Raw genomic sequence first — 27,012 nt, 5'->3', positions numbered from 1 at the left:
AGGAGAGGTTTCTGCCTCTAAGGCTCTTGCAGCTGAATAGGGGAGACAGCCGAGTAAGCAAATGATATGGTAGGAGGCATGCCAGAACAGATGTGGATGAGGACAGCTGGGGACCGTAGAGTGACTTCCCCAGCCCAGGGGCCAGGCTCCTCTGCATGAGTGAGCACATGCTAGGATGCGGACTGAAATGCAGATTCCAGAATTGGGACAGACGGGAGAAGGGCAAAGGGTGGCAAGGCAGTTAAAGGCTCTGAGTCAGGAATGGGAATTCTACTTGTCACACGTTAAAAAACAAGTGTATAAGCCTTATTGTAGTGGCCAGGGTCCGTAATAACATTTCAAAATATTACAGACTTTCTAGGGATGCTGAAAACCATATCCCATGACAGAAAAAAATTGATTTTGGATGTCCTTTGGTCTTTAGGTTGTATTTAGGAAAACATGTGCAAGAGATTAAAGGAGGCCGAGAAGTTGAGAACATATAGACAAGGCTCATGGCAGACATGCTGAGAGTTAGATGCATATCTGCGTGCTTCCTGGACTGTTCAAGCTGAAAGTGATGTGACAAAATTTCTCCAACATCCTCCTGTTACAGATGAGAAAACTGTGGCCCTGAGAAGGGAGGTGACTTGCTGGGGCCGCAGAGCTAGTAAGGGGCAGATACCATCCGTGCTGTGATCAGCATGAGATCTCTGAAAGAAGCAGGAGGAGAATTGTAATGGCAGTAGCTCGAAGAGCGATAGAAACAGCTCTTCTTTGTCATTAGAATAGCACTATTTAGTAAGTGTACATATATACTTCATAAAAGGGCTTAGTATGCTAGTTTTCAAAGTTTTATTTGCCAAGAACTTGGAGTAAGAAATGCATTTTGCTTTGTAATTTAGTACACATGCACACACACCCCCACCCACTCCTGCCCTACTTCCTATTACTTAAGTCACTTCTCAATGCTGGCATTTTCTTGATTTTGCTAGGAAGTGTCGACAGAAGATTTTCACGCAGTTATGTCACAACTGCAACCTGGATGGCAACAATTATAAAATGCATCACGATTTCAGAAGTATTAAAATATGAAAAATGCTTAGGCTTTAGAATATGCAAAAGAGGGTATATCCATTTAAAGTTGAACGAAAAGTGGGACATCTGGGTGGCTTCAATCGGTTTGCAGCTGACTCTTGATTTTGGCTCAGGTCATGATCTCAGAGTCGGGAGACCAAGCCCCAGGTCAGGCTCTGTGCTCAGCTGGGAGTCTGTTGGAGATTCCCTCTCTCTTCCTCTTTCCCTACCCTTCCCCCAGTTGGTGCTCACACTCTCTATCGCTTTCTCTAAAAAGTAAACAAACAAACGAACTGAACCAAAAGCTTCCTGAAATAATCCTTTTTTTTAACGTGTTGTGCTCTCGTATTTTCTGTTTTGTTCTGCCTTATTTTACTAAAAAGTTGCTGGTTGGGACTCATTAATGGGCTGAGAACCCAGCTTGAAAATACGGGATGAATAGGGAGATTTGTATTAAATGTAATTATTATGGCAGAATGGGGGGCCTTCAAGGTCTTACCATTGGATTCTCCTTGATTTTGACTCTGCAATTTCACCAAGTTAAACTGAGGTATTTCTGTTAGTTTTTTCTAAACTTTAATTGTGGACTCTGTTAATGGAGTCATATTTATCTCTTAAAATGGCCAATGGCTGCCCATTTATAATATGCTTTTAAGTATGCATTTGTCTTGATGGAGAACCGGGGGCAGTGAGAATATTGATCAGACAGTAAAAGGGAATGCTCAGATTTTAAAATGAGCTACGTCAAGTTCTTGTATCAAGTGAAAATGAAGGAAAGGAAGGCAGAAGTGACTTGGTGGGGAAGGAGCTTAGGTAAGAGAGCCAGGTAAGAAGAGCAGACCCAGAAGACGGGCCTGAGCGGTGAACTGAAGAAAGAGAAGCAGCTTCCCACGCAGCTTTTCATTATAATTCTCAGCCTTGGGCCAAAGGTGATGAGGAGTTAAATGGCAGCACATAGATTGTTGCCATGTTTGGTCTGGTGTCCGTGGCGCAGTCAATGAGATGATGCCCAGGCTTGTCCGGTAGGTCAGTAGGACTGTGCTGCTATTCCTGGCCTGAGGCTTCACCTTTCCAAGGACTGGCCCCTATCAGGGAACTTGTTTGAGGGTACAAGTTGGCTATTGAGGAGAATGGTTGAATTTACTTATCTTTACTTTACTTTTAATTTCAGTATATTTAATGTACATTTTTAAATAAAGATTTTATTTATTTATTTGACAGAGACAGAGACAGTGAGAGAGGGAACACAAGCAGGGGATAGTGGGAGAGGGAGAAGCAGGCTTCCTGCTGAGCAGGGAGCCGGATGTGGGGCTCGATCGATCCCAGCACCCTGGGATCATGACCTGAGCCAAAGACAGACACTTAACGACTGAGCCACCTAGGCGCCCCTTAATGTACATTGTAAATATTAGTTTCAGGTGTACAGTAGAGTAACTGAACGATTCTATACATTACTCGTGCTCATCATGATTAAATTACTCTTAATCCCCTACACCTATTTCATCCATCCCGTACCCACCTGCCCTCTGGCAAACCACCAATTTGTTCTCTATTTTAAAAAGTCTGTTTTTGGTCTCTTTTTTCTCAGTTTATTTCTGAAATTCCATAGGAGTGAAATCATGTGGTATTTGCCTTTCTCTGACTTATTTCACATAGCATTTTATCCTCTGTCTCCATCCGTGTTGTTGCAGATGACAACATTTTGTTTTGTTATGGCTGAATAATATTCCTGTGTGTGTGTGTGTGGATACAATATCTTCTTTATTCATTCATCTATAGATAGACGGTTGAATCTGTTTTAAAGTAGGCTGACAAAGAAATTATAGCTGAGGCTTTCACATATCAATAATTCAGTAAGCTAAATTAGAGACAGGGTAGGTGGAGAGTGGGGCAGAAACCAGCAGAGAAAACTGGGGACCTGGGGCAGGGCGTTCTTAACCTCTGATTTGAATCATAGCCTCCTTGGATAACCTGAAGAAAAGTTCAGAGTGGACCTTTTCTCTAGGAAATAAACAGACACACAAATTTTACAGATTGTTTCATAGGTTCATGGACTTTCTGAAATTCATTCGTTGACCTCTTGAATTCAGATTTAAAATCCTAACTGAGAGTGATTGGATGTGGGAAAACTCCCCATCTGCTGTTCTGAACAGGGGTCCTTCTCTTAAGCCAGACATATAGCATGGGTGGTGTTCTGATGTGTGCAGCCTGGAATGGAGGTGTGGGATGGGGGAGGTGTGCTGTAAATCGGTCAGCCTAAGGACGGTACAAGAAGACCGGGGATTGAGTAGTGTTGCTCGGCGTCCCGGGCCGGTTTTTAGAATAAGCATGCAGTAATTAACTTGCCAGTATTAAGAGAGAGGGCAGTTCTGCCTCAGTGCCAGAAATGATGCTTCTTCCAGGATATAGACCTTGAGAATCAAATGACACAATTTTTCAGTAATTTGTCCAATACTTAGAATGGACAGGTACTTCTCAAAATGGATGTCATTAAAGCCACGAAACTGGTGGTGTTCTGGACAGATTCTTCCATTTGCATTACAGAGACATAACAGATGTGGGGAAGCTCCGGGTCTTAGCAAGATGTTGGATTAAATGCTCGCTGCCTGGATGTCCTGTCAGATGCATTGCAATGCTTAACAGAACTCCTTGCCACCTCTTAAAGGAATGTAAACTGTCAGCCCATTTAATGTTCATCTCTAATGTGAAATTTTTAGATGAAGCCAATTTAGCTCAATTTACCTAGATGTTGCTTTGTGTCTGTGGGTGGTGGAGAGGGGGCAGGGAAGCAGGCTGGAGTCCATTGGAGCTGCCCCTTTGCAGAAGCCGGGAACACACTGGACACACAATAGCTTCTTTGGGTCACTGTGCCATTTGTTAAGGAAAAGAAACGCCACCCAGCTATTGCCTCCCACTGCTGCTCTGGGGGAAAAATATCACTCATGCCACCATTGCAACAGACACAGGAACGGATCTCGGAAAGCAGTTTCTCTTGAGTTTCTGGAATAGTCCAAGCACTGACCTGTTCTTCAGGGTGGGGGTGGGGTGGGAAGAAACTATTGTTCTGAGAGCCTGCCCGGGACCACAGATGGAAGGGATTGATCAAGTACAGCAGCATCTTTGTGCTGCCGTGAATGGTTTTACTTTTTTTTTTTTTTTTTTTAAATCCCCTTCTGAGGGAAATCTGTGATTACATTTTTTTCTCTGCACAGGTGCTAGAATGCATTGCGCAAATACAAACATATCCCACTTCATGAGAAAATTTGGAAGTCATTTTCCTTCCATCTGTCTGAAGTAGACTGTGCTCTAAAACTGGCCATCCACCCACCCGTTCTCCCACGCACCTTCTCGGTGACAAGGAGGAGATGGCATTGTAAGAGAATGAGGGGAAAAAAAAAAAAAAAAGCTAAACCCCGCAAGGCATTTAAAAGGATGGCTTATTAGTATCGTTTGGGTAACTATGAATAACACATGCTAGCTTCTGGGCCTGCGTATTATTCACAGAAGAGTAGCCTTCGTCGGCCCTCCCTCCTCTTCCCCATTCCAGTGTCCCTTCCCTACAGATGCCTTTCTCTAATCCCCAAACCCTCGCCGAACCTGGGTATTCTTTGATCAGAGATCATTTTCCCGCGTGCACAGTGAGTTCGCGCCCCTGTAGCTAGGTGAGCAGTGGCTTTGAGAAGAGGGAGGCAGTGCCGGCTTCCAGAGGACTCTGCAGCTGGGAGCGCGCCGCAGTCAGACAATCAGAGGCCCAGCAGGGCACCTTCCAAGCGAGCGCAGCTGCAGGGCTCTGGTCGGGAGCTCTCCAAAGGCACACGCCCTGCGTGCGGATTCCAAGCTACATTTAACACAATTGCCCATCAGCACTTAGGAAGCAGTTACCACAGAAACCCAGCAGAGACCAATTAGTCACATGATTAAATTAATTAAAATAACCCAGGGCATCTGCCATCTTGCCTCTTTTTGCTACAGATAGCACATGACCCAGACAGAACCGTAATTGGTTCGCGGTACTGTTGTGTCTCCTCGTCCTAGAATTGTCTTCTTAACCACGGAAGGGGGTTCTCCTGATTTGCTTGTCTTTCCATAAGAACTCTCTTGGGTTGTTTTGGTGGATATTCCATCCCGGTAAGCCAGGCCGTATCCAATTTACAAAACATCAGATTTAATAAACAATGGGATTTGTTATGTTGGGGATAAGAGGATTTGGAAACATTTCCATTGGTGCACTTGAAGACTTTTGGAGGTTTTTTTAATGAGGACTCCAACGTGCCAGAGGGTGCACTGGGATAGGCGTTTACACTTGACCTGAGAATTTGGTGGCAAGTCGCGGAAGCCAGACCGCGGTTTTGCTTGTTAAAATCATAGAGGTGTTATGGTGAGGCACAGGCAGCGGGTGTCCTGAGATGGTCCCGAAGCAAGGGTGGGTCTAACGATCCCGCTCAGTGATTTGTCCTTTGGAAAAGGCCAAAATGCACCCTCTGAAGCTAACGTAGTAAATCAGTGCTCTTCCTTGATAAGCTGAAGGACCTCATAATTCCCCAAATCTTCATGTAGTCAAAGGTTTTCTGTTACACCGGTGCCATATGTCTAGGAGCACGGACACACAAATCAACTTCCCCGCAGTCTCACAGTGCTCAACAGCAGCATGACTCTGTCACTTTGGACACTTTCTGGAGACCACTTGGATCCACGGCCGCTGAGACCAAATGACCAAGCACAGTGTAGAGCTATCCAAGGAGGTAATGGTGTGGTTTCCTAATATTCTTTCTTTGTGACTTGGCTTGACAAAATGGCATGAATTAATTACACAGTTCAACTGCATTAATTTGTGCCTGACAAAGCAAGTGGCACAATCTTGTCTACTGACCTAGACCGTGAGCAGGCGAGTCATGGTTCCACAGGAAGACGAGGTAGCATGTAAATAATCAGCTGGGACAGATCTTTCAGCTGGTTTAGGCACCCGGCTGGTTGGAACCTTCTTTCTTCCTCGGTGAATCAGAATCCCAGTCAGACCTCGGGACACCTGTGTCCATCTGGCAATTCTGAGAATCGGGTGCCTGATAAAAGAGAGCCATGTGATCGTTTAAAAAACTGTGGCTGAAGGTATTATAAAATGAAAGGAAATGAATTGATGTGATGTCATAGGTAGCAATGCTAATAAGAATATGCGTTTATATGACATGTTAAGACTTATAAAGTGTTCACATACCTCCAGCATTTGACTTAGTCTCTCTGTTGTTACTAATACATTTATTAAATGTATGTGTATCTTGCACAGTGTACTTGGTACACTCATTTTGTTGTTGGTACAAGGATTGTTCTGTGAATCAGATAAACATAGAACAGGGGTGCCTGGGTGCCTCAGTCAGTTGAGCATCCAGCTCTTGATTTCTGCTGAGTCATGTTCTCAGGGTTGTGAGATCAAGCCCAGCATCAGGCTCTGCGCTGGGCGTGGAGCCTCTTTGAGCTTTTCTCTCTCTCTTTCTCTCTCCTCTCCTTCTGGCCCTCCCCCACCCACTCTTTCTCTCTTAAAAAAAAAGAGAAAGAATAAGTGCAAAGCAGAACTAAAGCTAAGGTATAGAAAATATATTTCACATGTCAGAGGTGGTTTTTTTTCCCCTTGAAATCAACAGAAAAATGAAAACATAAACTGTCTTGGCCTAAGTAACTAATGAATACCTTAGGTAGATTTGAAAAGTAAAATACATATTTTCAACTTTTACATTATTGAATAAAAATTTAAAAATATGTATTAAATAAATATTTGTGCTTTTGTGAACTATAGGCTCGGCTTCACAGGCAGAAATCTGTTTCTGCTATCTGCATATAACATCTTTCTCAAACTATTAAAAATTCTGGAAATATAGCCATCAAAAAATGGAAAAGCTACCCTTTGGGGAATGACAAAACGAGCCACAAATCAAAGTGTATGTCATATCCTTTGGTTATATATCAGGCTTGGTCAAAATAAGTCAAAGTTTTGGAAAGTTATTACAAAATGTTTCAACAGATGGACTCTGAGCGCCAAGTACTGGATCTGTAACAGTGACTTTGCTTTGTTTGCTCACATTTTGTGTAGCCTACACTTAATTATTCATGAATTGAGTTTTAATAGCAATGCAGAGGGTTGCCTGTCATCATCATGCTAAGTTCTGGAAACTTTGAGGGGCTGGGATTGGTTAGGGAGCCGGGGACTGGTTGTGTGCTCTCCTGTGCAAGTTTTAGGTGATTCTTTGTCTTGTGTCATTTAAACCGCCTCCATTCTACCAAGGAGGATCAGCAAGAGATGACTGCATGATTTATGAATAATTTCCCCCTTCATTCTGCCTCCACCTTCTCATGTCATGTTGTCATTTATTGTATGTCAACGGGGATGCAAAATTTGAACATGGTCGAGCGAGGATGCTGGCTACAGACAAGATCCATCCTCGTATCCTCGGAAACTGACACACTGTGAAAAAAAATGACAAAGTTAAGTTTCTAAGAGAATTGTGATTATAAGGAGTAGTTGCTGTCTGTATTGATTTTTAAGCCTTTTCATTTGATCTTCCTGGAAAATCTTGGTTCTGAGTACTTACTGACACACTTAAGTTGTCAAGGAAATCAACTTGTGATTGAGAGAAAATGAAATACTTTGGAAATGACTCTGTGTCTGTATTTTCCTAAAGATCTAGTTCTTTAATAGCAAAGGGGCAGGACAGTTTGTGCAACTGTACAGAAGCTCTGCTGTAAATCCTTTCAGGAATGAGGCAGAGTACAAATAAGTTAATAAATAAAATTGAATTAATACGTAAAACTGCGGAAACCCTAGCTATGGGTTTGTTCCAACATGCTTGATTCATATCACACTCGGAAGATTAGGAAAAAATATAAGTCACTCTACTGATATTACGAATTGAGCACTTTATTTTATTCAACAAATATCTGCTTAGATTAGCAGCCCCATCCTTTAACTTCTCACAACTGCTGTTCTTTTCATAACATGTAATACTCCTGGATAGCATACATTTTTTGTAGATATATATTTGTATATTGTCGGTACTTCCCATTATAATAAAACCCCATGAAGATCCGTGATGATGTCTGTCTTGCTTACTGGCATATTCCCAATGTTGAAAACCATGGCAGCTATATTAAAAATTCTTGATAAATATTCCTCGGACAAATGAATGAACAGGGTCTGTACTAAATGATGGACTCCATAAACTAGGCCTGACTTTTTGAAATAAGGAACACTGAAAAGAACGTTAATTTGTTTACCAAATTAGATTAATTAGATGTTAAAAGAGCTAGTTTGTAGGCTAATAGATAACCTCATTTTTACCATCAAGGCTTGGGTGCGTTTTTTTCATCTGGGAACCGTTATAGAGGTTGTGGAGGCTATACAAATTATGCTAGTTGATAACCAGATTTTTCCCCTCTTTCAATATGCAAATCCTTTAACACAATGAGTCCATCGATGAATTAGAGATAAAAACATTCAGATGACATTTATGTTAGCTAAGAAAACAGGCATGAAACAAGAACAAGAGGAGATACTATAAAAAGACTGAGAACCACAATGTATGCATAATCCTGTCTGGGGTCAGTGGACCCCGAATCATGGGGATGCTTACTCGTCTGATCTCCCAGCCACATGGCTTTGTCCCTGAGTCTTTGCGCTGTATAAAGCCTTCGCAGATTAACTAATCTGTCTTCTCAGGTTTGTCGTAGTAGGAATAATGATTTTATTCTCACCCATCCTGTGGTATCTCTGTAAGAAACTTATTTTGTGTCATGTGAGACAATGTGGATTTCTATGTAGTTGGGTGACACGTAGGTCTGATTATTTTCCTTTATTACTTACTACCCACATATAGTTTGGATCTTGTAGTGAACGAACACAGACTCCTAATCTAACAGAGAAATCTCAGTCATGATCACTCACTTGTTTGCAATATACATGTCAATTTCTTTCTACTTTGAAAAAGAACAGTGTTCAATGTATTGCATAGTTTTGACTTATCACCTTAATGAGGGGGCAGCAATTAGGAGGTGGTCTGATACCCCTCAGAGTATCAAATGGAGCCCAGAAAAAGTTAGAAAATAACTAGTTCAAAATTACTTTTTCAACAGTTGAGATAATACTGTGTGCCACCGAAGAACTTTTCTTTTTTCCCCTCTTGTCTCTCTGGTGGTTCTTACTTTCTTAGCAGCTTCCTGCCTTCATTTTACCAATCATCTTTCTAAAAGAGAGGATTTCAGAAGTGTTACTTAACCTTCCCCATTCCAAAAAATGCCCAGATAAGCTTTATGCAGCTATCTCCTGGGTGTCATGTGTAGATCCCCATGGTAAGGACAGGACTCGCCCAGCAAGGATTTGAGAATTTTCCTGGACAGGACAGTGCAACACCAGGAAGAGAGGTCAGCCAAGTGCAGGAACTCTTCCTGCTCCCCCTCCAGGGTCTCCCTTCTACCCACACCCTGGCTCCTTCCTGGCTCCTCTCCGTCTAGGACTTGGGTCCCAGGATCCTCTCCCTTTCCCTAGCGCTTTCCTGACCCCCAAGGGTTATCACGGTAGCGCTCTCTACATACACTTGCGGATGCTCACAGTTCCTCCTATTTTTGAAATTCTCACTGTATCAGACATTGGGGGTTCAATACTTTGTGTTGTTTAATCCTCACAGCACCCTGATAAAAAAAGGTATTTTGATCCCATCTTACATGGGAGGTAACTGAGACTCAGAGGAGTTAAATAACTTACCCAGTCAGACAACCCGTAAGTGAGCAGACTGAGAAGGGACCCTGGTCTGCTCAACAGATTGTACTGTTGACTATCCCTGCATCAGGCTGAAGGTGGGTAGGCATGGCCAGGGGTACAGGAGGGCCATGTTCACACTCCCTACTCTGACCACCTCCTTGTCTTACCTCCCACTGACACAGCCTAAATCCCTGGAAAAGCCCTGCCACCTTTGCAGGCTTTTTTTTCTGAGGGACTGAAGAACGTGTGCTTACAGCAGTGAGATCACCGTCAATTACATACTTGCTCTCAGTTTCATTCGGAGGCCTTCTCTCCCGAAAGGTCTGTCTCTAGGGTTATCTGACCTAGCAGGGTGGCATGCTAATTAGATCTACACGCAATCCAAACGGATCCCAATCAGGCCTGTGCTGAACCTATGAGCGTAAAGGTTGTGGGCACCATCAGTGTCTTCCTTGAGAGCATCCTAGCTAGTAGATAGACATTTAGGTGAATGTTTCTTCCTGTCTTTGCAACATTCCAGCCTAATGTAAGTTGGAAGACATTATGGAAAGGAAACAAAGGAACATACATTTCATGGGGTTTCTTTAAATGAAGGACAGAAGGGAGGAAGGGAGGAAGAATGAAAGGAAGGAAGGAAAAAAGGAAGGAAGGAAATGTCATTGATGTCTGGAGAGAAGTTGAACTCAATGCGGTCAAATATGTGGATAATTTCTCCAGTCATAGCCCTTTAATTAGAATTACATTGTCCATAGCCTTTCATTTCCTCGAATAGTCTGTGCTTGCCCACTATGGGTCTAAAAATCCCCTGCCCTGAAGCCTCTGCCTTCAGCTCAGGTCATGATCTCAGGGTCCTGGGATCAAGCCCCACATTGGGCTCTCTGCTCAGCAGGGTACCTGCTTCCTCCTCTCTCTCTGCCTGCCTCTCTGCCTACTTGTCATCTCTGTCTGTCAAATAAATAAATTTAAAAAAAAAAAAATCCCCTGCCCTGACTGAGGAGGCCTTCTCCATGGAGTTGAGACAAGTCTCCAGGCCGGGCCATTTCTTGGGGAAGAGTTTTTTTCCTAACCTAGTCCAATGCTTGTGCAGAGCTCACTGGTGGGGAGCTCTGAATATAATAGAGGAGCTTGGCTGGTCAGATTCCTTGTCAGGTTAAGAAGCCCTTTGTTTCTGTTTAGTTTTCTGAAACAAGACAAATTATGATATTTTCTGTTAATTTCTTTCCTTAATGAGTTTCATTAAAATCAAAGCTTCCGGAAGACTGAGCCTTGACAGCTGTCTAAGGGCTGTTTCATTTACCGGGGGCGGCTTAGACTGAATAATTATTACAGCTTGATAGTTTAAAAAGAAGTAAGAACAACAGAGAGAAATAGAGCCCTTGAATGGTGTGTCACACGTTTCTGTTTCTTCCCAGTGTCTGGGGTTCTGTGGTGTTCAAAAGAGATCATTAAAATCATGTATTCTTTGAACTAAAATATTACTAAATCATCACACGCTTTCTTCTTAATGGCTCCATGGTTCTTAAATACTGAATTTCGCTTAATGATGGTATATTAAAAGGAAGCTTTTTAGAGGTTAATAAAAGAAATTTTTAAAGAAAGATTGTCTTTAGACATTGTAGGTCACTTGATACATGGTGCCATGATATCTTGATGAGAATACGGGCAGCAGTGTATTTTATCTTCTGGTTCTTGAGTTATATAGTTATGCACGTTTGTCTTTCCCAAATAGTTTTTATATGCCAATTTGGCATAATAAAAGAGACTTTAAATTCGTGGCCAGAATTTTGTATTTCGTGATAGTGTGTTCTTACTTGTGAGGCAAACCTTCTCCCCGCCTTCCTCTGTGCTAAGTAGGGACAATGGAGGTGGTGTGCTGAGATGCTAAGACCCCCTGTCTACCTGAGGGCCAAATGTGGAAAGTCTTAAAGAAGGGAAGTAAAATAAGATCGACATTATATAAAAACTGATAGAATGAAATGTACACTGATGTTTGTGGAGATGACATGACTCCGATTACTTTAAATATTCCTATGATGAAGGCATAAAAAGAACGGATGGATGGAGGAAGTGGGGTAAAATCTGATAGTTATTGAAGCTGAGTGGTGGGAATGTGACTAGTCACTATTATATCTTTATTTTTGTGTATCTTGCAAAATTCATAATAAAAATTTTAAAATTTTAAAATGTTAATGGATACATGATATATATGAGATAGAAAAATAAGAACCACGGATTATAGGGATTTGAGGGTCCAAAATAACTTCACAAGGAAAGCTTTCACATCGTTTGAGGAAAAAATGTATGACTGGGGAATTTTGCTCGTTGAGAAAAAAATTAACGGGATACAACTGTGTAGTCCTTCGAGTGTTCATATTTTTCAGCAGATAAATGATCAAGTTAGGAGAAATTAAACGGGGGAAGTACTCTGTATTTGGGGGAAGGATTCCTAAGAGCAAATTTAAAGCTCACAAAGGAAGCACTATTAATAAAACGAGTTTAGTGGCTCATATGAAGGGAAAGAAAGTAGGATATAAATAGTGAGGAGCAAGCTACAGAAAAGAATAAGCATTTTCATTGTTCTTATTTCGTCTTTGGTTATTTAAAAACTTGTCATAGATGAAAGGATATTGCTCACAGATTCGCCGGTATGCCAGAAAAGCAAAGGATCCCCTTCCCACAATGGTGTTTGGCTTGTAGGAGATGGAGCTCATAACTGTCCTCCCCATGAATGTGGAGGCTCAGGAAAAGCACAGGGAGAGTCCCACGATATGAGATGGAGAGCTGACTAGAACTGGCTGTTGGAAGGAGTATGTTCCATCGGCTGTGGTAGCCCTTGAGAACATGGCCTAGAGTTGCACAGCCCTTCTGGAACACGTCCGAAGATAGGTTCTCATTTTCATACAGTTCTACTTGGTGGTAGAGTTGGATGGGTTGTTGGACCGAAGAGTCTCCAAATTTCCTTCAAATTCTGAGATGCTATGATTATATAAGACAAAGAGAAATGAAAACTTCCTCAACAGTAACAGTTGGATGCGAGATAGGTAGGTCTGTGAGAATGTGACGCTGCATGTTCTCTGTGAAGGAAGATGGTTCCATATTGTGAGCGGTAGACCAGCTGCCCGCCAAGTAGCAGACTGAATGTAATCTGGTCCTTCCATTTCTTAAAGCTTTTAATACTAAGGAGCCTGGTCTCTCTCAAGAACTCCTCATTAAAGTGGAAAACACTCTCCCGTAGTTTCAACGCTAGGAAGGCGCTCTCCCTCCATAAAGTCTCTCACTATCTTATGGAAATCTCTCCCCCAGGAGGTCACTGAGCCCAGAGCTGCAGCTGTGTTTTAATAAGGGTTGGGTAATTTTATGACCAATAACATTTGTCGTTACACATGCTACAAGAAGGTTAATCAAATCTCAGCCTTCAGGGCATAATCTGGGTTCCCACAGGAATTTTCCTGCAGAATTCTGTGTTTGGCTAGGGATGCTTACTTCCCTCCTCACACATTAGTTGTTGACCATGGCTCCGTGATCCTGGATGTGTGCCGCCATTGTTTCTCTTACCGTCACTAGACTATTTCAGCATTAAAATTGTCTGGGGGCACAATCCTGAGTGACATGGCTTTGGGAGGCTGGCATTTAGAGCTCTGTGCTTTCAGGCCAATACTTTATTTTTCAACCTGAAACTTCAGGGAGCATGGAGTATTCTATCTATCTGTTTCATTTGCCTCGGGGAGCCAAAGTTTAAGGCAACTTTCAGACCTGAGATACCAAATATTTTTCCAGCATTTCTCTGTTGCTTAGGAAACTCACAAACTGGTTCAAACATCTCACTTGGGGAAATATTGAAGTGACATTTAACTCAGAAACAAACTGCCTTTGGTCTGCTAAAGAAAACAGGATCACTGCCCGAAAGGGCAGGAGATCAAAATAAAGAGGGCAAAAGAGAACAGAGAGATGGCAATTGAAAGTTGAAGTTTGAGTGACTGCAACACAGATTTTGAGATTGTCCAGGTGTTTTCTTCAGTTTGGATTCTATGACTAGATTAATCTATGGTATTTCAACTCTAGCTTGTAATGAAGTCCCCTCATCATTTGAAGGGTCAAGAGACCCGAAGAAGTCTTCTCCTCAGGGCTCGGTGATATTTAATGAAGCAAAGGAAGTGACATAGACCATCGGAAATAGGACCCAGCTGTCCTTGGGTTCCAGAGTCTCTGGGAGGTCCTGTTGAGCTCCTCTCTGTCTCGGTCTGCTGTAGACTGTACAAGACTGCCCTCGTAGGTTTAGTCTGATTAAACCCAGCTTGTCTCAGTCTCTACCTAGTGGGAAGTTCTGCCATGTCCTGAACCACCTGTATGTCCTTCTCACGCTGGGTTCTCTGAGTATGGGCAGGTGCAAAGGGTCTGACTTAGACTTTAGGAGCGTGTGTGTGTTTGTGTGTGTGTATGTGTGTGCGTGTGTGTGTGCGCATGCGTGTGCGTTGTGAAGGGTATGGGGGGAGGGAAGAAGGGGCCTAAAGCTGACTCAGTTTCCATGTCATCTGGGTAGGAGATGACTTGGGCCTATTCCAGGTTCCCAGGGCTCCTGGGCTGACAGTGGAACTAGATATGGGATGGGATAGGGATATGGGATGAGGTTAGTGGAACCCAAGGAACAGAGGGAGAATTCAGGGAGTAACTCCCCAGTCCTTGGGCCTTTCTTGGACTTTGACTGTAACTGTAACTGTAAGAGTAGTAGAATAAGTAAATAGTATTAACTGAAAAAACAAAACAAAGCCAAAATAAAAACAAGATTCCATTAAATTGTACAATATACACCTAATCTCTAAGCCAGAGACTAGAAAATTAAAGTGAACTTGATCTGAGCATTCAGAGTAATGAACCAGTCTTTGCACCTTCCAGAAATGTACGCTGGAATATGCGGAATGGAAATAAAGGAAATGGGAGTGAGAAGGTACCCTGGCCCATCCCACCCCCACTGTGCGGGAAAGGCAGTGGAAGCCTTGTTTTCTGGTTGCTTCCAGCATAATCTTGTACTTTCCCCCCAGTGGGTTTCAGCTTGGTTTGTGTCAGCTGATGTGTACAAACAGATTTCAAAAAATTGTTCCTTGCTAAGGGAGCTGACATCTGCCACTCTCAGAAATTAGAAATGACAAATGCCCCGAAGGGTAAAAGACCATGGCTGATATGCCATAAAAAATAGAATCTGCTCAGACTCTAGGATTCACCAAACAAAGCACTGTCGTATCCACACTGTTAGCGGTGATTTTCGGTGATGAAGGAAATTGCACCCCTGGTTCTGCTTGTTAGCACTGGTGTCTACTCCTGCAAAACAAACAGCACCCCTCTCACTCACGCCTTCCCTTTCCGAGATTTAGTGCAGTGCCCAGTCCGTCAGACCCAGCGGGCGATGGAGGTTTGTGATGAGATACTCAATGGTTTCGAAATTCTCGTGTTTGTTCACCCTTAGAGGCCCCCTTCGTGTGCAGGAGCCACTTGCCCTCTCCACCGTGAGAGAGAAAGAAAAACAAGCTCTGGACTTCTGCAGAGGAAGAGAGTGGAGTTAAATTGAAGACAGAAGATGTTACTGTCTATTTTAGCCCGTCTCTTCAGGAAAGGGGGCAGGATTTGGAAGCAGAAAGCAGTGAGAACTGAGGCAGCTTTGGGCTTGGCGTCTCTCCATCGCCTCTGTCATGGTATCTCTGATTTTCCCTGGCTGTCTGCTCCATGTTTTTCTTTCTATCTTCCCCATAGTCCCTGGTCTTCACCGTTCAGCGGGCTGACTCCACCATGGCCTCTCCGGCTCCGCTCACTATTGTGAACTTATAGTTCAGCGCCTGTTGTTGTGTGTCAGTCTCTTGGTACGTGATAATTCTTCTTCTTGAGAGACGAAATCTGATGGAATCGCCTCATCTCTTTGCAACAGGCCATGTCATGGGTTGAGGACACCTCATTCAATGACTGCTCTTGGGTCACACGCATCTCCTTGCTCCAATTAGCCGAGGCTGGTCACATGGTACCAAACATGGTACACAGTCCCTTGGAAGGGGATGTTGTGGCCATACACCTTGGTTTCTCTCCCAGGTCCACAGCCCCACACTTACTGAGCATTCACTTGGGTCAAGCACTATGCTAGGTGTCCAAGGTTTCGACAGTCTTTCGTTCATTTCCTACGTATGTAGTAAGTGGGGGGGAAGGAAACAATGACCAAACCAGAAGTAGGTAAGGATTAACAGGGAGCACATGGGGTTGATGGTAGAGTTTAGAGCTTAATTATACATAACTAGACTTGTGGTCCTGATCCAAAATCCAGAGTATACTTTTTTCCTCCTCAGCCTTGTTCCTGGAGGGTGAAGTGGGAAGTTGGACAGGTCCTGGAAAATAACTAAGACTCCTATCGAAAACCTACCTAAAGTGCCCACCTGAAACCCCCACCCCTCCTGACCACCCCAACCCAAAGCAGTGCCTCCCAAACCTCCCTTGTGAGCCCGGCCTCCCTGGATAAAGGCACGTTCAGCATCACAGCTCATGCTAGGAGGAGCAGTCACACTCTATAGCGTGTTCTGACTCAATCAAGAAATTACCTCCTCAAAGTCTATATTCTTGGGCATTTCAAGTATTGGTACTTGATTTTTTTTTTTTTAAAGATTTTATTTATTTATTTGACAGAGAACACAAGTAGGCAGAGAGGCAGGCAGAGAGAGAGGAGGAAGCAGGCTCCCTGCTGAGCAGAGAGCCCGATGCGGGACTCGATCCCAGGACCCTGAGATCATGACCTGAGCCGAAGGCAGCGGCTTAACCCACTGAGCCACCCAGGTGCCCGGTACTTGATTTTATATCCTCAAAACACCTATGTACTTTATTAACCCAGTTCTGGGATCGGATTGCCATTTTAATACAGAGCATATTCAGTCATTAACCTGGGCTCTTCCTAGAGGAACTTCCAGGTTTCTGAACTCATTTTACTTCATCTCACAGAACGTCACCTCTGGGGATTATGGGAAAGAGACATAAGATCCAGTCCCTTCTCTCAAGGAGTTTTCTGTTTGGCTCAGAAGATTGGACATACACGCATGAAAGGGAGAAAAAAGTGGCTGATTCTTGTTTAAATATGTCCCCTGCTAGGCAAGAGGCCAGGAGTTGGCCTGGTTGGGGGTGTCCATGGCTGCCGTCAGGGAGCTTGAAGGGCTGTAGGGAGGGTGGGATGTGCTGAGGCCTGGGGCCGACTTCATTCTCGACTGGTCTGTTTGTGTGTTCAGTTTGGCTCTGGGCATGGGTCTCTGGGGGAGACGGGCTTGCTGCCTTGGGAGGCACAGAGCTCTGCCTTGGACTAAGTGTTGTTTTGCATGTGACCCTTTTCTACTCCTGTGTTGTATCGAAGTGATGGGGACTGGAATGTGTTGCCAATGTCAGTTTTTTATTTTACTTTTTTCAAAATAAAACTAGTAAAAAGGCTCTGAAAGTCACCCAGAGAATCTCCCCCAGCTCTGCCTTTTCTGGCTCTAGAGTGGCCGTATGGAAGTATGAGCAGTATTTAAACTCGACTGACTGTTTCTCTTAAGACTCCCATTAAAAGGTCCATTTTAAGAACCTGGGGCTTTATCCGAGTATGTAATATTTCTTTCTCTTCCCTTGTATATACGTCTCAGAAATCTCCACTGAGAATTTCAGGTGTATCAGCAGTAATTATCATACACTATTATTATTATTATTATTATTTTTAAAGATTTTATTTATTTATTTGACAGAGAGAGAGAGAGAGAGAGAGAGATCACAAATAGACAGAGAGGCAGCCAGAGAGAGTGGGGGAAGCAGGCTCCCTGCTGAGCAAAGAGCCTGATGTGGGGCTCAATCCCAGGCCCCTGAGATCATGACCCGAGCTGAAGGCAGAGGCTCAACCCACTGAGCCACCCAGGCACCCCTATCATACACTGTTATAAATAGAGTTAAATGGTGAGAGCTGTTTCCAATTATTTTTTTTTAATATTTATTTATTTATTTGACAGAGAGAGATCACAAGTAGGCAGAGAGGCAGGCAGAGAGAGAGGGGAAGCAGGCTCCTTGCTGAAGCAGAGAGCCCGATGCGGGGCTCGATCCCAGGACCCCGGGATCATGACCTGAGCCGAAGGCAGAGGCTTTACCCCACTGAGCCACCCAGGTGCCCCGCTGTTTCCAATTATTGACTTTATCATGTTTTCTGTATATTTCAACTTATTTAAAGGAAAAAAAAAACAGCCACAAAAACTGACAAAGAAACAGAAAGCTGGACAAAGTCCTGAATGGTGGAAGTGTGATAGAAAGTTGCCTGTGGAGGAGTCCTTATAAAACACAGTCTCTTAAATATGTATTTTATTGTTTCTAGCAACTCCACAAACTAAAAGCATATTGAAAATGAACAACTGACTGCAGTAAGCCAAAGCATGCCTCAGGCAACTCAGAGCTTCCCACCAGTTTGGGGTTAACTTCCGTCACTCCTAACATTTGTGAGAAGATGACTCTGAATAACAGGGAAGCGAAATCAGGAATTCCGCACACAGAATTAGGGAAGGCGTACACTTCAGCACCAGTAAGCCTGCTGCTCCTTCGCAACCTCGGACGCTGCACAGATGGAAGGGTTAGGAGGGCAGAGATGGCTCCTTGGTTCGAGAAGCAGCTTGCGGCAGACTGTGGGGGCTCTATGGGGCATCGCTCTGAGTACTCTCTGCTCTTTCCCTTTTGTATGCTTGAAGCTGTCAGTATTTTGCCAAGAACCCCACATCGTAGTTCCTCTGTGCCTTCTACTGGATACCTGCTGGCATCTTTTTTTTTTTTTTAATTAAGATTTTACTTATTTATTTGAGAGAGAGAGAGAGCACAAGCAGGGCGAGCAGCAGAAGGAGAAGCAGGCTTCCGACTGAGCAGGGAGTGCAGTGTGGGACTCCATCCCAGGACCCTGAGATCACGACTGGACCTGAAGGCAGACGCTTAACTGAGCCACCCAGGCGCCCCAAATACCTGGTTACATCTTACTTTCTTCCTTTTTGAGACAAGAACTTACCTTTTTCAGCAGGCAGAGTAAGAGTGACAGAAGCCTAGTGCATTGACCCCTACAAACATTGTCCAAATCCTTATGCTCTCCTACTGATTTCCCCCTCCTCTACAAGGCTACTAGCAAAGGAAGGAAGTTCTGTCATTTGAATCAAGAAAGGATTTTTATGTCACTCTCCTTAGCTCCTTTTAAAGGAGTGATTTATAAAAATCATGACTGTGTTTGGGCGCCAGGTAAAGGACGAGTGGGAAGGAGGAAGGTCAGAATAACCCACCGCTTTGCCCCTTTCACATCCCAAATACACAGGGTGTTCTGAAGCCCGAGCGGTATCAGATTTTGCTTTCAGAAACACTTAGGAAGTGAAAGCGATGCTGGTGCCTGTCGAAGGGCGGCGGCATCCTGGTGCAGGATGGTAGGCTGAAGACCTCAGGATGAAACGGAGGACAAAAATAGCAATTTCGTCACCATCTCCCACCAAAGTAAATGAGAAATTTCACTGAAAAAAAATTTTTTTTTCCATAGAAGTCTCACACTTTCCGTAAATGAAAACAGCAGTGGATACCGGCAGAGGTTTCCAGAGAGGCATTGTGTGTGTGTGTGTGTGTGTGTGTGTGTGTGTAAGGGAAGCCTGTTCCCTGTGGGTCTGAAACCCTGGGAGGAGGGGAAGGCACCCAGGGCTGGCGGGGACTCTCCCACCCCCCAGAGCCACCGCCTTTGTTGCAAGGAGCGTGAAGCACGCGCCGCCGTAACTTTTCGTTCCTTGGGCTTTTTGGCTAGTGTCGCATCTTCTAAGTCACAGTCTAGCTTCTCCTGTCCGTATTTTTACTGCACAGAAGGCTTCCCAATTTGCAAGCGTTTGCAGCACGGCTGGGCCCAGAGATAAAACAGAATGTGTACGTAGTACAGTATGCATTCAACCAATGCACAAGGCTCTTTCCACCATATGTGCAAACTAGTGTGCTTTTCACTCAAGGTGCCGTTGCCAAACTTGCCAGGAGCCCATGAATAAGTGGAGGCGAGAACATCAGACGCGATGCAGCCGTGGGCCTCGCCCCCTCCTTGGAAGGACACCCTCGATGCCTGCAGCCCCCTGACCTTTTGTCCCCCGTCTAGCGCACCTTCACACCACTTACCTGTCCGCAGCCCTAGTCTTCCTTCCTCACCCGCAGCCTTGACCTAGGATGTCAGCCATTGTTTGAGCCTGCAGTGGAGTCCTGCTTGCCCTTCCAGTAGGAGAGGAGAGGTGGTGATTAGCACTTATGCTAATGAGGATAACAAGACTGAGGTTAAAAACTCATCGTTTACAGGAGAACACAGAAGGGGAAAACCAGCTGATTCTTATTTTTTCCTTCCTCTCAAATGTTTTTATTACCTCCCATCTCAGGCAAGGCATAGCTTACCAAGCCCTTTTACAGGAGAGTAGTTTTGGTCTGGTTTTTGTAGGTAAATCCTCCAGTGGAACATCTTTTGTGATAAGAGAAAAAAGGATTGAGAGATAGAAAAGAATAGTACTTTTCACTCACTTCCTTCAAACTCTCTTGAATCTCCTTGTATGCTTTATCCTAAATAAACCAATGCAGAGATTTGGGGGGATTCACTTTTTTACTTTGATATTTGCTGCCTAAAATTTGAATCAGCGCCTCCTTTGGCTTTACTGAAACACAGTCTTTCTCATCAAAAGATACCCGGTGGACATACAACTCAAAATCTTTCCTTAAAACACTGTTGGTGTTGCATGGTGGTCACAACCCCTGCCTCGTTCCACCGAGTGTGGGTAAGAAGTACAAACTCGGCTTCACGGATGGGAAGCAAAGCTAAGGGGTGGAAACTTGCTTTCATCCCTTTTTCAGCTTCTTTAGCTACAGGTCTGGGAAGTAGGGCTCCTCCGCCCATGGGCACAGCCATGGGGTTCGAGGTGAAGGTCACCTAGAGTGTAACAGCAGCACTATTATAATCCATCGGTTGTAAGTAAGCCATTGTCTCAATTTCTACTCTGACTTCATTTGAGTTATTTGACTTCATTTGAGTTAGTTGCTCCCCCCAACATGTTAATTACCTTTGGGCCAAAAGAAAGTGATTTTTCCATGAATTCTAACGGATTTGCTTCTCTTGATCACATCTATGACAGAGAACGACATGTGTCTCTGTAGGCTACCTGCATGGGACTCTCTACCTTTCTTGGGCAGTAGATCTGGGGAATTCCTTGCCTGGCTTTTGGGCTTCAGCATTGTCCTTTGTCCCTAAGGGGCCTGGTGGAAGGTGATGTACACCACAGAGGGAAGAATATGTTGATGGTGGTTGCTGCCCTGTTCATGTGGAAATCCGGGCAGCCATGAGAGGCGACAGTGATGTGTCCTGGAAAGATCCAGAACAGGAAATGGTAGGGACCTGCCAGCGCCAGGGAAATTGGACTGATCATCCATGGTGGCCCAGTGTGACTATTCATTCCTTAGGGCCAGGGCCAGAGGGAAAATGTCCTGTATTTGAGCAAATTCACTGTACAGTGGGAGAGGCTTCTAGTCTTGGAGAGCATCTTTGGGGAAGGAGCCTCTGTTTATTTATTTATTTTTTTTTAAGATTTTATTTATTTATTTGACAGACAGAGATCACAAGTAGGCAGAGAGGCAGGCAGAGAGAGGGGGAAGCAGGCTCCCTACTGAGCAGAGAGCCCGATTTGGGGCTCGATCCCAGGACCCTGGGATCAAGACCTGAGCCAAAGGCAGAGGCTTTAACCCACTGAGGCTTTAAGCCACACAGGCACCCCAGGAGCCTCTGTTTACAGCCATGCTTTGGATGCATACCATGACTTTGCAAGGGGGCACCGGTCACACTGGAGCTTCATTCTCATTCATTTGGTAATTGGTTATTTTAACACAGACTGTGACTAAGGAACATGATTACACACCTGTCAGCCATATGAGGGGAAAGAGAGCTGTCTGTGAGCAGGGGAAGAGGCCGCGCTTCTCCCGGGTCTCTGTGGAGTCTTCTCCATCAAAGATGTCATTTTTCATTTTTACCTTGAAACAAGACAGACATTAGAGCTCCTGCCTTGTTTGTATCATTTAAGGCCTTGCTGCCACAGATGCTGATCTAAACTAACACAATTTCATTCTGATTATATCTTTGTAGACATCCCATCGCAGAGCACAGGAGGGCAGGATGTCATATAAAGAAACAAATGAACATAAACATTGTATGGTACCCATGTAGCAGTTTCCTGGGGCGGGGCAGGATGTGCGGAGAAGCAGAAATGAAAATGTTTCATACAAAGGAGGACATTTTACTTCAAGATGAAGTAAATGTGGGAGATGAGAGAAAGCTGTTTGCGATTGCCCAGGTAGTGAGGAGAGGGGCTTCTTACTCGTGGAAGACAGGTTGCCAGGTGGCCCGGGGTCCTGTGGAAGGGGAGCGAAGGAGAGAGCATGTCACAGAAAGATGAGTGTGAGCACCTAAACAACAAAACGAAACTCAAAGGCAACAATTTTGTGCTGAATTCTACAATGAATAAGGACCGAATAGATGATGAAACATTTAAAGGAAAAAATAAAATAAAATCCTAGCCTTTTGAATAAGAAAATTATATCCTCTCGTTTGCACGTTTTCTGCAAACAGTAAACCACATATTGGATTGTTTAGAAATTCTCCCCTCTATTTTGTCTGCTCCTCTCTGTCTCTGGTGAGGCCATTCAGCTTGGAAGGAGTATGTGGGTTCCAGAGTATGTGTGCCCAACCTCTGATGAGCATTTATTTATTTTTTTTAAAAAAGAGTTTATTTATTTATTTGACAGAGAGAGACAGCCAGAGAGAGGGAACACAAGCAGAGGGAGTAGGAGAGGGAGAAGCCGGCTTCCCACCGAGCAGGGAGCGCAATGCAGGGCTTGATCTCGGGACCCTGGGATCAATGACCTGAGCCGAAGGCGGATGCCTGATGACTGAGCCACATAGGTGCCCCTCTGATGAGAATCTACATCAGCGAATGGTGCAGGTGTCCTGTGTTACTGAGTCAGAAACCAAGTTGATAGAAGGTGATGTTAGTAGCTGGAAAATATGGACTAAAGGGAGACGATTTGAATGGTAAGGAAGGAAGCAACAGTAAAACCTTGGTTGAGTTCTTCCTTGGAGGTGTGGTAATGACCGTGGAATTCAAGGTATAGTAGCCTCCATGAATCCCCAGCGGCTTGAGTGGACAGGAGCTGCTCAGCCCATGTAGAAAGTTGCTTGATGGAGATACTGCTCATGAAACGGAAGAGGAGATGGAGAGATTAAAAAAAGAAAACAAAACAAGGCTTTATTTGCAGGGAGCAGAATGGGCCTTCAGATGGCAGGAGAGAGATAGAAGTGGTCATTAATACTGATGTGTAGAGGGTTAGGATCCTGACTAGGATCCTAACAGTCCTCAAGTCTACACCAGGGTCTTCTCATTGACGTTGGCCTTCGGCTGTTGGGCGTGCTCTAAAGGTGCACACAACTTAATTTTAATCACAGCTTCAATGATAAGAAGGGAGTGAGTCCCTGTGGCCTTCCTGCCAGCTGAGTTGTTCTCTCAGAGAAGAAAGTGGGTCTGTGAAATTTAAATAACTCTCCTATATTGAGTGCTTACTCTGTTGCAGGTGTTGTGCAGGACATGTGATGAATTGTTTCATTTAATCCTTGCATGGAATTTCTGAGCTGGATGTTATGTCCCCTGTTTTACTGCTGGTGCCAGAAACCAAACTCAGCTCAGGATTGGCACCAAATGGCCCTCTTCACCCCTTTCTGTACGAACATCCTCCACCAAATGGCACATGGGGTGCTTGGCCTTGGAGAATTTGCTCTCACTTTTTTCTTACTTTTTATTTCTTTATCATCTTATCTGTTTATGAGAATATTTTCTACTAATTGCCTTTTGTGGTTTACTTTCATTTACTTTTAAAAAAATTGTGATTACTGAAAAATCTAAATTTTAAATAGGATATAAATGTGTGATATTTGACACTCCAAACTGTGTATGGTTAGCCCTTGGTGAGGGTTCATTTGTTTTCTTATCATTGAATTTAAAAAGTTAAAATGGTAGTGGGAATTATAAAGGGCACGGATTGCATGGAGCACTGGGTGTGGTAAAAAAATAATGAATACTGTTTTTCTGAAAATAAGTAAATTGAAAAAATTAAAACAACAACAACAAAAAAAAACTTAAGAAAAAAAGTTAAAATGTGCTGGACATGTGGGCTAAATACCATTAATTGTAGATGCTTAGTTATTCAGTTGTCTACAATAGCCAAACACATGGTAGATGTTCAATAAATGATAACTGAATGAATGAATGAATGAGACCCAAGGAAAAGGTTATATGAGTGCCCTTGTCATTGTTGTCTGCTTTCTGTGGGGTCAAATGCCACATAGAGTGGTTTGGTACTCTATAAATACAGAGTAGTACAACCTCTGTTTATAGAATTAGACAAATCATTTTTATCATTCCAAGGCAAGGGTCTGTCATTCCTTAAGGCAAAGGTATGAAAGAAATTTCCTTATTTTGCACACAAAGATTCTTGATTGTATGTAAATACCCTTATTTTTACTAATAAGGGAAGAATGATGTTAGTAATAATTATATTAAGTGATCATTCTTATTCCCCTTTTACTATTTTCCACATCAAACCATAACAGTTTTCTGGTTCTGTGATTAGGTAAGAACCACAAGGAAAGTTTTATGAATTTAGAATCCTTTGTCCTTGAAACATGCCTGAGAGAAGATTTAGGCTCACTCTCTTCTTGGAACCCCATCATCTTAAATCTGTAGGATTTGCAAATGAAAAAGAAGAGGGATTTCCGAACAAACAGCCCGTATGAGAAGTCTGTCAACTTCAGCATGTGCCCTACCCCATTTCCATGCAGAGTTTCTCCTGCTGACCTGTAGGACCCCCCTGGGAAACGCCTGTCTCCGTGTGTACTCCCCACCCTCCCTCTCCTTCCTTTCTTCCCTCTTTTTTGCCCAATACTTAAAGTCCAGAATACTTGGAAAGGCCATTGCCCTCCATCCTGGTGGGCTTAGGGTTTTGATCTGCTCGACCTTTGGCTGCGTTCTTGTTACCTATGTTGCCTCTGGCCTAGTAGAATGACCCCTGGGCCTTGACTCTCAGGGAGGTGCTGGCTCCCTTGACCACCTCCATTTGAGCTGCCATGGGCATTGGTGGGTGCTTTGCCACATAGAGGGGGGGATTAGAGGACAAAGTTCTCTCCTGCAAGGACCCACGGGAACATTTGAGCCATGGCTTCTCTGCCTTCTAGTAATATCTATAGCTTCTCTTGTTCACTTGTTCACTAACATCCCATGCTGGCTGAGCTGTTGTGGGAGAGCCAATGTGGTGTGGGGGTCAAGAGCCCGCACATGGTGTGCCGGCACCTGCATTTGGACCCCAGCTTGGCCTTTGTCAGCTCCCGAGGTTTGGATAAGTTACGGAAGTTCTCTACACGTCAGACTCCTTCCTGGCAAAATGGAGGTGGTAATGGTAGTATAGACCTCACAAGAGTTTGAGGAGCCAAGGTCTGCAATTGGTTAGCATGGAGTCTGGCACAGAATAAACTTTAATCTTAATTTTACTGTCCAAAATGACATCTATACTGAGTTTTCTTCCTTTGTGGTGACAGCTCTGTGATGCAGTCACTGATTTGGAAGTTTCTAGAAGCAGTGTTGTTCTCTCCAGCAGGGCCCAGTCTGCAGTCTGGGAGCCTTCCTCTGATGGGGCTTCCAGTTATCTCATATCTAGAACCACAGTGGGCAACTGAGATGCCAGGGCACAGAGGGATTGGAATATTTTGGGAATTTTGGTAACCAGAAAGGTTAGGTGAGAGAGGGAAGGGGGCAGGGCTACTCACTGTGCAGGGGGAAACTACCCTCTCTTATTCTCAATTATACCATAAAGAGAGAGGATGTGGAAACTCAGGAGACTTTTTGTCTTTTGTCACCTAGGCTTTGATTCCAGAATAGAATCTTGGAAATGTAATAATAATAATAATAATAATATCTTTAAAAAGGGGTGACAGAGGAACAAGTATTAACTGAAGTTATCATCTAAAAATGGACCTTAGCCCAATGCTCAGCTGTTGGCTTCAACAGGCCCTTTCCTCAACACAGGCCAAATTCTGCTGGAAGGATTGTCCCCTATTTACACATGTCACCGTCCCACCTTTTATTACTTCCAGCCATCATCTGCAGAATGGCTGGGATTTAAAACAGAGACTCCAGAGGATGCCATTTGAGCGGAAGCTCCTTGGCTGCCATCTTTACACTTGTCTCCTCAGAGAGGCTGATCAGTCCTGGGTTTGTTTTATTATTATTGTTGTTGTTGTTATTGTTAAAGAGAGAAGGCTGTGGAGGGGGAGCAGAGGGAGAGAGAAGGAGACTCTTAAGCAGGCTCCACACCCAACATGGAACCCGACATGGGGCTTGATCTCACCACTTTCCCATGATTCTGGGATCACCATGCAGGCGCCTAGTCCTGTGTTTAAAAACAGGGTGGTTTGGATTTGGTCCCTCTTAGCCTGACAGTGCCTCTGCTAACAGTTCGGGTGTTATGTGGCTCATAGTTCGAACCATCCAGTTCGGAATCACATCCTGGCTTCACGCTCTGCGAGACCCAGAGGGCAGAGTGAGTAGACATGTCGCCTTGTCCTTCTCCCTTGCCCGCCTGCACAGTCACAAACCACAGCATCACTTTGTTTGGTCATAGCATTTGTGTGGACAGAGCACAGTAACAGCCAGGATTTTACTCCCAGTCTTGGTCTTTCTTCTTTATGTCAAGCCAATTTTAGATCTTTAAGGCCATTGCATAATTCTCACTTCCATTTCTGACTAAAGAAATCTTATCTTTAGGACACCTTATATTTTGGGCCCCATTATAGGGTTGCTGACTGGAACCTGTCCCAGGTCAGAGTGGTGACCAGGGTGGGATATTTTTCTGTGGCTGTCCAGAGTAGAGCACCAGAATGGCCATTTCAAGGCCACGGTCTATGGAGACCGCTGCAGCCAGGCCAAGGGCACCGATCAAAGTGTCCAAGGCAGGTCCAGAATCAAGGGTGAGGGTTGAGAGCCAAGAGTGGTACAGATGCGGCCTTGAAGCTGGATCTGGGAGGGAACAAGTGACGAGAGTGCGGAATACCATGGGGCTTCTACAGGCCCGCTTTGCAGGTTAGTGGGGCACCCCGGGGATTGGGT

At 44.1% G+C, this 27,012-nt stretch overlaps 1 protein-coding gene and 1 long non-coding RNA gene across 4 annotated transcripts in view; one reads left to right on the top strand and one right to left on the bottom strand.

Moving 5' to 3' along the window:
* SOBP (sine oculis binding protein homolog) overlaps positions 1–27,012 on the top strand; it is a 159,895-nt gene that overhangs the window by 58,652 nt on the left and 74,231 nt on the right. The gene's annotated exons all lie outside the window — the stretch shown is intronic.
* Positions 7,388–26,426, bottom strand: LOC116588159. 2 transcript variants are annotated; one of them, XR_004284813.1, is made up of 5 exons: positions 26,255–26,426; positions 21,724–21,835; positions 19,952–20,041; positions 18,828–18,937; positions 7,388–7,510 (listed from the first exon to the last, which is right to left on the bottom strand). It is a non-coding gene; the product is annotated as an uncharacterized LOC116588159 (long non-coding RNA). The 2 variants fall into 2 exon arrangements; XR_004284814.1 differs by having other exon boundaries at positions 18,828–18,934.

Source organism: Mustela erminea, chromosome 4, assembly GCF_009829155.1.
Source record: "Mustela erminea isolate mMusErm1 chromosome 4, mMusErm1.Pri, whole genome shotgun sequence".
NCBI classification, from domain to species: Eukaryota; Metazoa; Chordata; class Mammalia; order Carnivora; family Mustelidae; genus Mustela; species Mustela erminea.
Note: the sequence above shows the minus strand (reverse complement) of the source record. Positions and strands in the feature narration are given on the sequence as shown.